Source organism: Limulus polyphemus, unplaced genomic scaffold (assembly GCF_000517525.1).
Source record: "Limulus polyphemus unplaced genomic scaffold, Limulus_polyphemus-2.1.2 Scaffold73, whole genome shotgun sequence".
Lineage (NCBI taxonomy): Eukaryota > Metazoa > Arthropoda > Merostomata > Xiphosura > Limulidae > Limulus > Limulus polyphemus.
The window spans coordinates 667,164-680,982 of NW_013665683.1; the positions used below are offsets into that span (position 1 = coordinate 667,164).

The window sequence follows — 13,819 nt, forward strand, 5'->3', positions numbered from 1 at the left end:
AACCGTTTTTATTTGCCAACAACAACGTCTCAGCGGTCTTTTGAAATGGTAAAATGAATTCCAGAAAGGAAAATTGAGCCGTTTTTAGATTCCTACATCAACGTAAGGTGAATAAGTGCAGAAAAAACTGACTGTTTGTACATGCCCACGACAACGTTTGAGAACTATCTTTTACACTACTGAACAATGAACGAAAATGAAACATCATTTCTTACCCACTTTAACAAAGATTCATGAGTAGTTTGCATAAAGATTTTTATGTACTTTGTGCCTCAGGGAACACGAATGTTAAAGAAGATTCCGCAAACAGTCACTTCTCATAAACTCTGGAAACTGTTTAGATATATGTGATATAGATTATTACAAAACTGCTAACAGTCTATATATTTCTACGTACTAGCCTGGGGTTATGGAAATTTTTGTCTGTCACTACCATGAACCCCCCCCCCCTCTTCACAAACTCCAAAGTTTCGTTTACATCAATAAATTTTGCTCACTCCAAACCACCTGACTGAGTTGTTTGTACCTTGCTGGGTCACTCTACACTATACAGTATCGGTAAAGGTTTTTTTTTACGTTACTTTACACCAACTTCCTATCTAGCGTAATTTATCGAAAGGTATTTGTTTTCATTTGATGAGCCTAGTTACTTCGAGCATAAGATATTGGATTCATAAGATAAAAATACCATTAAAAGTTTTATTATGAGTCATAAGTCCTTTTTTGTAAAGATCGTATAAGAAAAAATATACAAAGAAATGAAGACATCTACTCCAAAACGTTGACTAATTTTCAATTCAGTAGGAATTTCAGTGTTTAACTACAGATGAAATAGCGCAACTACATTAATTTTTCAAACAGGAATTGAACAAAACATTTTGTCAGAACAAAAACGCTTGTGACTCACAAGAAATGTTGCAATGTGAAATTACCAGAGAGGGTAACACCCATTACTTGTTTGCTTGTTTTCAAAACGAGCGATTGTATTTTTTAACAAGTTACACAGTTGAAAGAGGTAGAAAACCCGATTACTAATACATAATTGAGTACATTGAATTAAAAATATTTGAATATGCAAATTAGCAAATCAACGTGGCAAACACAGTCGATATGAAGTCGTGGTGGAACGGAATGTGTCAGAAGTACATTGTGACACTGTTTGGCTTATCGTAGGTTGTGTAATGCCACCAAAAATTAGTCGTTTGGGGAAAGGTATGTAGCAGCACTTTTCAATTCAAAATATTCATACACTCAGATCTTAAAGATATGCTTAGATCGGTTATTTAGCTTCTCCAAGACTAGATTATCCCTTATACTTAATGACATTGGAAAACAAAGGAGTATGAATCGACTTGGAGCAGCAGGATTATCCAGAAAAAGACCTTTAACAAGTCGTCCTTAAACTGTTATAAGGAAAGTGCGTCGTTGTATAAAAGGTATAAAACTGCTTCCAAGACATATCAACTCAACTGTCGTATATCTCAATCAGCTGGAGAATGAAATGAGTCTTCATGCTATTCATAAGAAGAAAATAGTTGTCAAGTCACCAGAAGCAGCAGCGTATATCTCAATCAGCTGGAGAATGAAATGAGTCTTCATGCTATTCATAAGAAGAAAATAGTTGTCAAGTCACCAGAAGCAGCAGTTATTGATTTCTGTGCGTTCGGACTATTGAAAATATTGTAATATTCAGTCTCATTGTCTTTAGAAGACAATAGTGAGACTGAAGAGGACACACGAAAGTGTTAAAACTAGTTTCTTCAATATCGAGACTTCTTCTGTACTTGTTCAAACTACTAGTGATCATTCATTCTCTGTTTGTTTGTTTGTAATTAAACACAAAGCTACACAATGGGCTATTTGTGCTCTGCTCACCACGGGTATCGAAATCCGGATTCGATAAGTATAAGTCCGCAGACATACCGCTGTGCCACTGGAGGTGGTGGTGGATAATATGAAATAATCAGGCTATAAAATTGTAAGGAAATTACTTAATTCATAACAATGTTCTGAGCCAACTAGTTTTATATAAAATATTGATATTGCACGACTGAAAGGTCTGAATGTTCATTAATATATATATATAGTATTTAACAATGAACAACTGATGGAGGTCTATTTGGCTGAAACTGTGAGGTGTGTCTTGTTCCTTCTACTGTTTTTAAAACCTTATTCTCATATTTATTTATTTTTATTAGAACAAAGCCGCATTGGGCTATCTGCTGTGTCCTCCGAATCCCGGATTTTAGAGTTGTAAGTTTGTAGACTTACCGCTGTCCCACCGGTGGATTCTTATGTTTCTAACGAAGTATGTAAGTAAGTTCACGTATTTAAAAAAAAACTACTGTACAAAAGTTTTTAAATGAGATTTGAAACTTCTGACTTCAGAATTTTTGAGCATTAAGAAACTCTAGGACATTTTTCCACATACAAAAACTTGCGCTTATTTCTACAAAAAAAATAAAAAATACCTGTCTACGTTTTAGGGATGGGTATACCAGAGTTTTTCTTTTTTGTTGTTGTTAACATTATATTATTATTATTTGCAATGTAAGACTTTTGATGGTTACAGGTTGAAAATAGAAAGTCATCAGATGTGCATAAGTAACAACTGTATATAAATATGAAATAGCTAAGACATCAAAGTTTCATACGCAACTGAGTGACAAGTTCAAAAAATTCGACTGTCATTCATTCACATATTAGAATATCCTTCGTGACCAACATAATAATATTGCCCTTCAAAATTCTTGTATATGATGACTCTATGGCGTCCAAACATTCATATATACTAAGTATTTACCCTTAAAAACCTTTGCATATGAGGACTCATTACCTTTTAAAATATTTTCAAAAGACGACTCATTGTTTTTCGAAACATTTAGCCATCAAAACCAATGGATGATTTTCCCTTAAAGCTTTAAATATCTTCGAAATGTTTGTATACATAGGTTATTTATCCTACGTCCCCTAGTGGCTTAGCGATATGTTTGCGGACTTATAACACTAAAAAATCGGGTTTCGATACACGTGGTGGGCACAACACAGATAGTCCATCGTATAGCTTTGTGCTTAACTACAAACAAACAAACTTTATCCTTCAAAACATTTGACAAATAATGATCAAAGAATTCACACTTGCCCTGAAGGTCATTATAGGTTTAATGTAGTACATGAACGATGTTTTTGGAAGTTTATATTTTTCCAAAATTCTCTTTATTTGTATAGAGAGGCCAACATAACAGCTTTACAGAGCCGTACAGCTAATAGTATTAACAAAATGACTTTATGCTACACAACGCCGCATGTCAGAAGTTATAAAAATAATTTTATCGAAAAATGTTCTATTAATAATTATTATCCAGACATTTCGCTACAGTTAAATTAATATCTGTCCTATTAGATTTGCATCTCTCTGAATTATTATATTTTTCATTAAGGCCACTAGGTTTATATTCTAATAAAGCTAATTAAGATAACCAGTGTATTATAAAATGCTTTAAAACTCCACATAAAGAAAGAGTAGTAGCCAAATTTTACAACCAAAAGCAAGATAATTTTAAAAATAAAAACAAGCTAAATTGTGTACGTTGTCTTGATGGAAGATAATGTTGCTTCTTACCCAAAAGATATCAGTTATGGCAATTTATCTAAACAATATCTTGTTTAAGCAAGGTATAATAAACTCAACTCATAAACATAATTCGCTTATATATATATGGAGCAGCAGGACCATCTAGAAAGAGACCTTCAACAAGTCGTACTAAAACCGTGATAAGCAAAGTGCGTCGTTGTATAAAAGGAATAAAAACTGCTTCCAAGACGTATCAGTTCAACCTTCGCATACTTCAAGCAGCTGGCGAATGAAATACGAAGACATACTGGTTAAGTCACCCGAAGCACCAGTTATTGATTTCTGTGTGTTCAGACTATTGAAAAGGAACGCAATAACAGGTCATTCATACACAGATGCTAATTTTTAAACATTCATAGTATTTTTTTCGATCATATCTTCCTTAGCGCCATCTAGTGAAACCTATGCTAGTGACTGTAATAAATTGCTTGCATTCATACTAATTTATGCATTGTAACACCCACATTAGTTCTTAAGATATTTATACTTTAATTCTGGATCTTTTGAAAAAATTACAAAATGGAATTGTAGTATAAATGTTCTATAGATTACTGTAATATTTCTCTACGGTGACATTAGCAAACAGAAACATTAGAAAACTCTCAGGAATTGCGAAATTTTTGTGTTTAGTATTAATGTATTCAAAGAACAATCTATACTGCAGATTTCCTGTAAGCCTCCAATTAATTTAAAGTATATTAATTAATATTTACGTGATATGTACATCGCATATCCTATTCTCGTATTGTATATACTTCTTACTTTTAAAAAATGAAATTAATAATTTTTCAAAGTTCTAATGCGAAAAATCTTAAATCCGAACGGTATCTGGCTAAATTCAGCTCTAGGCGTTATTTTCTGTAGCAGGATCCGATTACGAAAGCTATCTACTGTTTATGAGATAGTTGTATTGTACTCTACCTTTTGTAAACTGCATTGCGATTGTCACATGGAGAAAGGGTACTTACCACTTTTTGTGATGTAATTTGCTGATTGGTCAGCCACAGAGAGACGGAGAAAGTGAATTGTGAATGGCGGTTTTTGCATTTTAAAACAGATTTACTTTGACTTTGGAAGTATCAAGACTCACTCGTAAAATCCTGTCATTGTTTTATTTATTTCTTCTGAAATATCTTGCTTGTGGGTCCTTTATCTTATGTTCTTTAATTCGTTCTTAAGTAAAGTTTGCTATCATTTGTTTTTATGCTATGGATATTAAAATTAATCATATCCATACTGTGTTTGACTTCTGAATTAAGAACATCCCAGTACGGGTACGCTATTTTTATGAAATTCATTTTGTTGATGTTATGAAAAATTATCGTTCAACAATTTCTAAGCATGTGCATTTTCTATACTTCTCAATAGATGGCAATGCAATCTTTCAAATAATTAAAGCAGTTATTTTAAACCTTATGTGTGATTGATTATAAGGCATTTGTGATTTATTGGAAAATTAAAAATTATTTTTTGTTCTATTACTCAAAGTGCCTGCGTACATTGTAGGTGGATATATCACACAATTTCCTTTTGATTTAGTAACAATTTAAGACGTTTTCCGTAGGAGAAAAGTTCGTAATGTTATTCACTATACGTAGGTATTATGAAAACTTTTGAGGTTTGCCATTAGATGAACAGATCATTCATTTTCTCCAGGAGACAAATCTGTGTGCTTGTACACTATGTGAACAGACAGAGACTCCTGCAATTTTTCACGGGTACACAGATCATTTGTTTTATATAGCAGAAGGAAAGACCATAAGGTTTACACAGACAGACTTTCTTCAAGAAAAGGGCAGGCTATCTGTTTACTCGATAAAAAGTACTGTCTTTTGAAAATATAGAAACAACAAAACGAATGATCTATTAACCCTGTGTAAAATCACAAGGATCTGGAAAAGAACAAGTGACTTGTTTACCAAATAATAATAAAAAGTATGTTATTTTTAACGAAAAATAGAATATTTTTCTTTTGTACAAGAAAAAACACTCGCAGGTGTTTAAATTTGGTTAATAAAAAATGTTTGTTTCAGCTGAGTAGATCATTCGTTCTTTTCAAGAAGAAAAGTCCCCCTATTTTACATGGTAGGCAAGCACGTGATTTATTTTATTTTCTAGAAGAACAGTTTGGATCGATTCTCAAAAAATAATCAGGTCATTTGTTTTTCCCATTGAGAACAATTCAATAGAAAATAAATGTTGTGTACTAGGAATTCTATTCTAATGAAGATGTCTTTGCTTTCCTCCAGATAGCCTGTTAGGTTAAAAGTGTTTTCAAATCATTTTGTATGTTTTTCTTAACGTTTATGCATTAGGATATAGTAAAACATTCAACTAAAAATGCATATTCACTTGCAGTAGAAAGAAACAAAATATAATAGCTTGGTTTTTTGTTTGTTTGAGGCAGATGTTGGATTTGCATGTAAATATATAGAAGAGATAAAGGAAAAGCACGAAAAAGATGAACATTGTTTATCTGTAAACGTACAATTATTAATATACAGAGCCACAAACTATTTGAACAATGCAAAAAAATAACAAGTGAATTGGATACATTTTCATGACTCGAAACATGCTTCGTAGCCAGTAGTTCCTAGTATATATGTAGTCCTACCTGAAAGTAACAGGTGATGTTCTGTCTGATGGACAAAAACTGACCCATCAAGTACTTTGTTAAAGTTCAAACATATTTCTAAACTGACATAACTGTGTGTTACGTGTACCATACAAATTGATTGTCACAGACTTAATTACTTCACATTTTCTATTTAAATACAAATATTGTTGATTTAGTGGATGAGGACAATAACACTTGTGACCTTGCTTCGCACTTTATTCAAGTATGCTTCTATGATCACTTAACAAAACGCGGCTCCTTTTGTTATACATTCCTACGGACTGAACAAGGTCTGCTGCCTAGAGGCTTAGGGTATCGGTCGCGCCACCTAGAATGAAATATGTGAAGTTTTTAGTAGTTTCTTTCTATAGTGGTATTATAGTTTGGTACAGTAACCTTTTAAAGCGGGCACTTGATTTAATTCTTTAAAGTTCAAGATCTCCGCTGAAACCCTGAATGTTAGAGAGCAACAGTTATTGCTTTAGTTAGTGAACAGTGTCCTTACTACACTTAGTTTTCTGAAAAGTAAGCGATAAGATCATATAACAAAACCCATTGTATTCCAAATAAAACAAATGAAATGATATCAGCAACTCCAAAATTCTCAGCAGTCCTAAAAGTCTTTAATTAACTTGCAACAGATCTTGTTTTTGAAGTTATAATATGTCTGTATTCCTAAATCGGCTTTCATTTAACCACTTTCGTAACAAATGAAACATCAAATCAACTTCCCTCGAACGTAAAATATGCTTTGAAACGTAACCTAGAGAAGGGAGAAGGTTTGAATTTTCTTCCTTAGGCACATATCTGAAGGGTTGCCACAAAACCACCTAAATGAATATCAGCACAACATATATGTTATAGGCATGATATATTAACCTGAGTTTTAATGCTTAACTTTGTTCTCATGTGACATGTTTTCTACAGTAATGACAAATTGTTATACCTCACGTGGCAAACGTCTACACGATCTAAAAATATAGGCGTGGTTCTTAACATTTTATTACTGATGAAAGCTTTCATCATAGCACAAACATAAATCAAGTCTATTTCCTCCACTACGATTTGGAAAGTTTATCTTATCCGTTAGTTTGCCTTGATTTATTGCTCTTATTCTGAGAGGACAAGGGCTGAAACGACAACAAATCAACATCAAACTAACTCTGTATTCTTTTTTCTTTATCATATCTGACAAAAAGAATAGACTACACCCTCAGTTCTATAAACTGAGAACTGAGTTACAAATCTGATACTTTTTCAATGTGTTTCCTAAGCCACGTTTAGTCTCTTTCTTGATATCTAATCTTTCATCTCTATATGCTAACTCTTGCTGGGCCACTATCTTATTCAACAGTACCTTTTACACACAACTTCTAGAAGTGTTTCAGCTTTGTTTTTGTTTAAGTAGGCTTTACAAACGTCAGTCATCTTCAAGTAGTCCGTCATCATTCATTTGTCATCATTTAGTTTTAATCATTAATTTTAAAACGTCATCCTTATATTCATACCAAAAGTAAAACTTTCTATTTTCAATTAGATTAAACCAATAACTTAAGACGACTCTAAGATTTTTAATGCTTTTGATTTTCCAAAGCACGGTCCCTGAGTAACTGAGAAGTAATATAACTATTGTCCAGAACTTTCTCCTGTAAATAAAGTAATATGTTGATTATTAATAAAGGTGCGATTAATGGAAAAATATTATGGAACATTCAACTTTAGAAAGAGTTGTAACTGTGACTTTTCATTTTGTACCTGAACATTTCAAAGCTAATAGTCAATGTTTGTTAGTTTCGAATTTGTTTTCCTTCTTTTTTTCGCGTAAGTCATATCAATAAACACATACGGCTTTGATGCATGCTCATAGCTGAATTAACATTAGTTTAGGTCTGATGTTTATATAACCATTCCAATTCAAGTTGAATAGACACCAAATAACGTGAAGATTCTACAACAAATTACTCTTAAAAGCTGGCATATTTCAAACTTCAACTCAGAATGTAGTTTCATTTTCGTCCGCCGTTTTTACAAAGAAAAACTAAATTGTGCTATTGAAATAAGCTGAAGTCATACGCGTAAAACAAACACACATTTATTTAAATGATTTAAGATTCAAAACGAACTTTGATAATCTAACAAAGAGTGGTTGTTTGAAACGTTATAAAACTAAATCCTAATGTTCTTACGTTTTTATTCACTCATTTGTTTATGTCTGTTTTTATTTTCGAACGTTGTTCAGCCCTCACAAGGAACTGCATGCTTGATCACTTAATTATTAGCAAGAATATCACTGGATATCACTCGACATTTTTTACCGAAGTCGATGATTAACGTTCAGAAAGTTATTCCCCCCACGCACTGAGTCAACATTTTATATGCAAACTTACGCAGAATAACAATCGTGTATTATAAATAAAGCTTTTTTGTTTTGTTTTCCTTTTACGTGTAATAACGTTTTAATAAAATAGGGGATTTTTCATTGAAAATCAACGAATTTACTAAAAAACAAATCTTGTAATTGAACAGGACAAAGCGACAATAACCTATGTGTAAAGAAAATACTTCAGAATACTCTCAAAGACTAAGTACCTTATTGTTTATCTCAAAAACCGACCCTAGGCAAATTTTAAAACTTATCAACCTCTTATTTCTTTCATACTTCATGTTGTTAACACACAAAGGATGTTTCCATGTGAACTATACGCAAATTTACCAATGTTTTATGAATGAATATATTTTATTTGACTATATCTTGCTTCGACAGTGATTGTATAATGTATTGTATAAAGTTCAATTTCCCCTGTTCTTTCTACTCAGTTGTTCCAGCTTGTAACGGAGAAAATCCAGATAGTAAATACCACTATTCATCATTAAGTTTCACTTCAAATTCTGGATCTATTTTCAAACCCAGGTGTGGATCATGTTTGCATCTGTATGAGAATGTATTTATTCTGAAGGTTTTGTTGCTCTAGCATTAAAAGTTCCTAATGTTTTCCAGTATATATATATATACCTCTGACTGTTAGTGTTTCTTAGTATATATTATATATAAATATGTGGCTGTTAACTATATTAATAAACGTAAACGTTAGTTTTCTCACTTACGCTATTAATTAGCTGTTGATTTCCTTAACATATAACTGTTATACTTTCCTAGTGTTTACCATTGTCAACTTTCTTTACCCCTTATCCCTCTTCTTTCTAACTATAACCGTTAATTTAGTGAATATAAATATAATAGTTAATTTCCCTCAGTACACATGCCAATATATTTCACCTTGAATCTAATAGTATTTATATTCCGAATGAATTTTTTCTTCTCTACTAGTGTATGCTGCTGAAAACTTTATCAAGTACGACTATTAAATTATGATAGCATCTGTGCCAGTAAACGTGTCCAATATATATATACATATTGCTTTACCGTTATCAGTCAATGTTGTCAACTTATTGTCATGGCGGATAATGTCTGTGACAATAGTACCCAAATGCGTTGGGGATGTTCCATCTATCAGACAAAATCCAAACACTGATATTAAACTAGTCAGCCATCATGGAAAATAAAATAAGGGTACGAAGCTGAGTGCTTACACCCACAATGTTTCGGCTTCTACTGCCTTTCACTGTCTGTAGCCAGTTCTGGGAGGGCAGTTGCCCTTAAATTTCTTGAAGTAGAAATGAATCCACCCTAACATTTCTACTAATTAAACTCCCAACCTCCATCCTTACAAATAGGTATTAAATAGAATTATAAAATATTAAATAGAAGTATAAGATATTAAATAGAACTAAATAGAACTATAAACCCTACCGTGTTAAGTCAAGCAAATAAATATGTATATATATATACATTTACTTAGGACTTATTTAAAAAATTTTAAGATGTACTGTACTGGAAACAATAATGGAAACACATGTGTTCTACATATACAGGAATCACAGACAACGAATAATGGCAACAAGATAGTGAAATTGTTAATGATACAAAACATTGTCACAGTACATACAAAAGAAAAGTTGTTTGGTCGCCTTTTATCATTCTCAGTTTTTAAATAAACCCGTACAGTCTCAAGAATGTTCATACTGTAACTATGTACAGGACAAGTTCTGATTGTGATTCTGGCATAGGTCTCTTTACCGTCAAGATATCATATACTCGAGTTCATTGTTTTGCTGAAAGATGAATCCTCGCCTGATGAGTCGTATTCCTGAGGGATCAAAATCTGCATGTACGTGTCAGCAGCTAGGGCGCCATCAATTTTATGTATATCACCGACTCTTTTAGCTGAAAAGCGCATCCAATCTTATACTGGTTTCCCACTGTAGACGTGGCTCTTTGACTATGATACCGATCTCTTCTTTGCATTACAGTAAACTGTAACTGATTGTTGCCAAACAATTCAAACTTAGGTTCATCTCTAAAAAAAAAAAAAAGCCCACACCTCCAGCTTCGTCCATTCTATTCTTTGTGACCGATGTTCATTTCAATTGATTGATTACCTCTTCTCCTCAATTGTTTTTGAGAGCTACACGTCCATTGAGACCACTTCGTACTAATGTGTGTCTTGCTGTTCTAGAGGTAATATTCACGCTTATACTTACAGCAAGGTCGTGTTGGCAGGATCTTTAGACTATGAGATACTTAAAATCAGTTTTAGAAAGAGTCGAGTTTCTACCTTTACCATTTCTGTTAACAACAATGCTAGTCTCATGTATCCTCTTCAAAATCTTGCAAATGGCTTAAACTGAAACATGGGGTCTTTCCACAATTTTTCTCACGAAGTATACTTGATCAGTCAAAGCTTGTCATCCGGTATTTCAATCCTACGAAGCATGTTAGTTCACAATAATAATGGGCATAGTGTAACCGCCTGTACTTTTATAAACTTTATACCGATGTGGCACTTTCTGATTGGTTGAATGACAATTAATCACATTTTAAATTATCAACACATGATTGTACTCTGGTGTAGTTCATTATAACTCATTATAGAATTTACTTCCAACGTTTCCATAATTATTTCCGATATTGTATATATGTGTAGCTTTTAATTTTAAATGTAATAAATATGTTTCTCACATTTCCTATTACTGTTTCTACATATCATCACTGTCAGTTTTATAACCAAATAGGATCAGACAAAAAGCCCTGAACCTTTCTATGTAACAAAATATTGCGTGATTTTTTGTTTATTCTATTTTAAACTTTCCTTATTTACACTGCTATACAGTGGGCAAATCCCGAACTTCGTTTTTATCTACATACCTGTATATTCTAATTCAGTTTCCTCAGCACGACACCCGCCCCCACAGTTGGCAGCAAGCTATGCATGTGTAGTGATTAGGGGTAGAACTACGTTCACATGATTAACTGGCCCTGAATAACGCTTGCGTCAGTTAAACAAAGCTCACAGTTAACAACACTTTAAGTTCCAAATGAAATTGGTATTGGTACAAGAGTTCCTTTCCTGGTTTGGTCACTAACTTGCCAGCAAAACATGCTCCTACACATAGTTGTGGTTTGGCACTGGAGTTTCAATCCTCCTACACACGGATGACTACACCCAGTCGTCATCATCAGCTATAACTGATTTTCTATGTCAGAATAAATCTGAGAATTGTGTATCATTTATTCCTAACGAGTGTATTTTCATTAAAGCTTAATAAAAGTAACACAAAAGTTTCAAAAGCAATTTTCCTACAACTACGTAAAGTTCTAAGTATTATATGCATAAATCCAAACAAGATAATTTTATTGAAGCCGCTACTGTATCTCGAACTGTAGAACCGTATGTTTTGTACAATATAAAATAATTTTCAAACCTAGCGATTTATTTACTATAGATAGACGGGTGACAAACAGATAGAGAGACGGATAGATAGAGAGACATTATATACATCTGTGTGTCTATTTGTAAATGAGACATGTTATTTTATATCCATTTTCATTAACACTAAGTCAACTAAAAGTGAAAATTGAGCTAACCTTCTCTGATGGTGAAGTATAAACTATTTAGAATGTTTTCGAGCAAGAAAAAAAGAAGAAGAAGAACATATAAGTACTGAGGGCTACACAGGATTCTCTTTTTGAGTGTAAAACGTTATGATTAAACCGTAATATGTTGTTTGAGTGACACCACATCATCCCAGTTCAAACGTTTTAAAAAAGCAAATGTGCGCGTGCATTCTTCCCTATATAATGTGTATAAAGAATTTTATACAGGAGATTGATTTTTGCTGTCGGGTTAGTGCAAAGCTACACAATGGGCTATTTGCGCTCTGTCCAACGCGGGGAATCAAACCCTGGAGTTGAGCGTTATAAGTCCGTAAGCTCATCGCTGATCCACCGGAAAGATTAGAAATTGTTCAAATACTGCAGTCAGTAGGAAAATGTCACTAGAAATTAGTACATTACACAAGTTAGTGATAGTAGGTAATTAGAAATTGGTAAAATACCCCAACCAACAAAATTATAATGTGCACCGTAATAACCGGTTAGTTTCAATAAGTAAATTGTATGTTATTGGTTGGAAAAAGTACATAGTCCTTGACCCCCCCCCACACACACACACACTTTCTTAGTCAAGAAAAAATAATAGCAAGCACAATTCAGCTTCAGACCGTTTATTTGAATATTTATATATTCAGTAGTAATCACCAGTGCACATGCTGGTTACGTGGAGTTAAAAATAATGTTATCTAAACATTGCTTATTCAAAAATAATTTTCTGAATAAAACTTCTTGTTCAAGTCATAAGATAACACAATATCATGTGCAACAGTTGAAGAACAACAATAGTAAACAGAACAAACTGTCAGAAGTCGATATTGGGGAAACTAGTTTCGATACATTCGTGTCCTCTTCAGTCTCATTGTCTTCAGAAAACAATAGTGAGACTGAAGAGGACACACAAAAGTGTTAAAACTAGTTTCTTCAATATCGAGACTTCTTATCTACTTGTTCAAACTACTAGTGATCATCCATTCTCTGTTTGTTTGTTTGTAATTAAACACAAAGCTACACAATGGGCTATCTGTGCTCTGCCCACCACAGGTATCGAAACCCGGTTTCTAGCGTTGTAAGTCCGCAGACATACTGATGTGCCACTGGGGGGGGGGGGGGTCTGTCTGTATGAAAAAGTGGTGACAGGAAAAAAAAATCTACATCCTATGGACTGAAATAAAACAACAACAACTCTTTCAAGAAATTTTGTTATTCATTGTTTTTTGTTTGTTTGTTAACTTCCCTTCATGTTTATCCTAGCATTAAAATATGCATGGGGTATATATGTGGGTGGTTCAAGTACTACAAACAAGTGATTTTTTTTGTTTTTGTTTTTTGCCCTTGAGCAGTTCTCACAGTAACACTGTTGGAGCTACTTTAATATATAGATGACGTCTCAATTTCAGCAGCCTAAAGCAGTGTCCACTAGGAGTCGGCTGATGAATAAAAACACTATTTTCATCCTCAAGGCCAGTGGAGGAGGGGGTGGTGGATCGTTGGCTAGATTCTTTTTACCAACATTTTGAGGGTATGCAGAGACGGGGGGGGGGGGGTGGGGTTAAGA

The 13,819-nt window shown here is 33.4% G+C and overlaps 1 protein-coding gene across 1 annotated transcript in view; it reads right to left on the reverse strand.

Moving 5' to 3' along the window:
* LOC111087611 (kielin/chordin-like protein) overlaps positions 1 to 11,651 on the reverse strand; it is a 26,314-nt gene extending 14,663 nt beyond the window's left edge. Inside the window, exon 1 of the mRNA XM_022394856.1 lies at positions 11,518 to 11,651. The gene's annotated coding sequence lies outside the window, so the exon portion shown is untranslated. The remainder of the gene's footprint in view (positions 1 to 11,517) is intronic.
* Between the last annotated feature and the right edge of the window lie 2,168 nt (positions 11,652 to 13,819).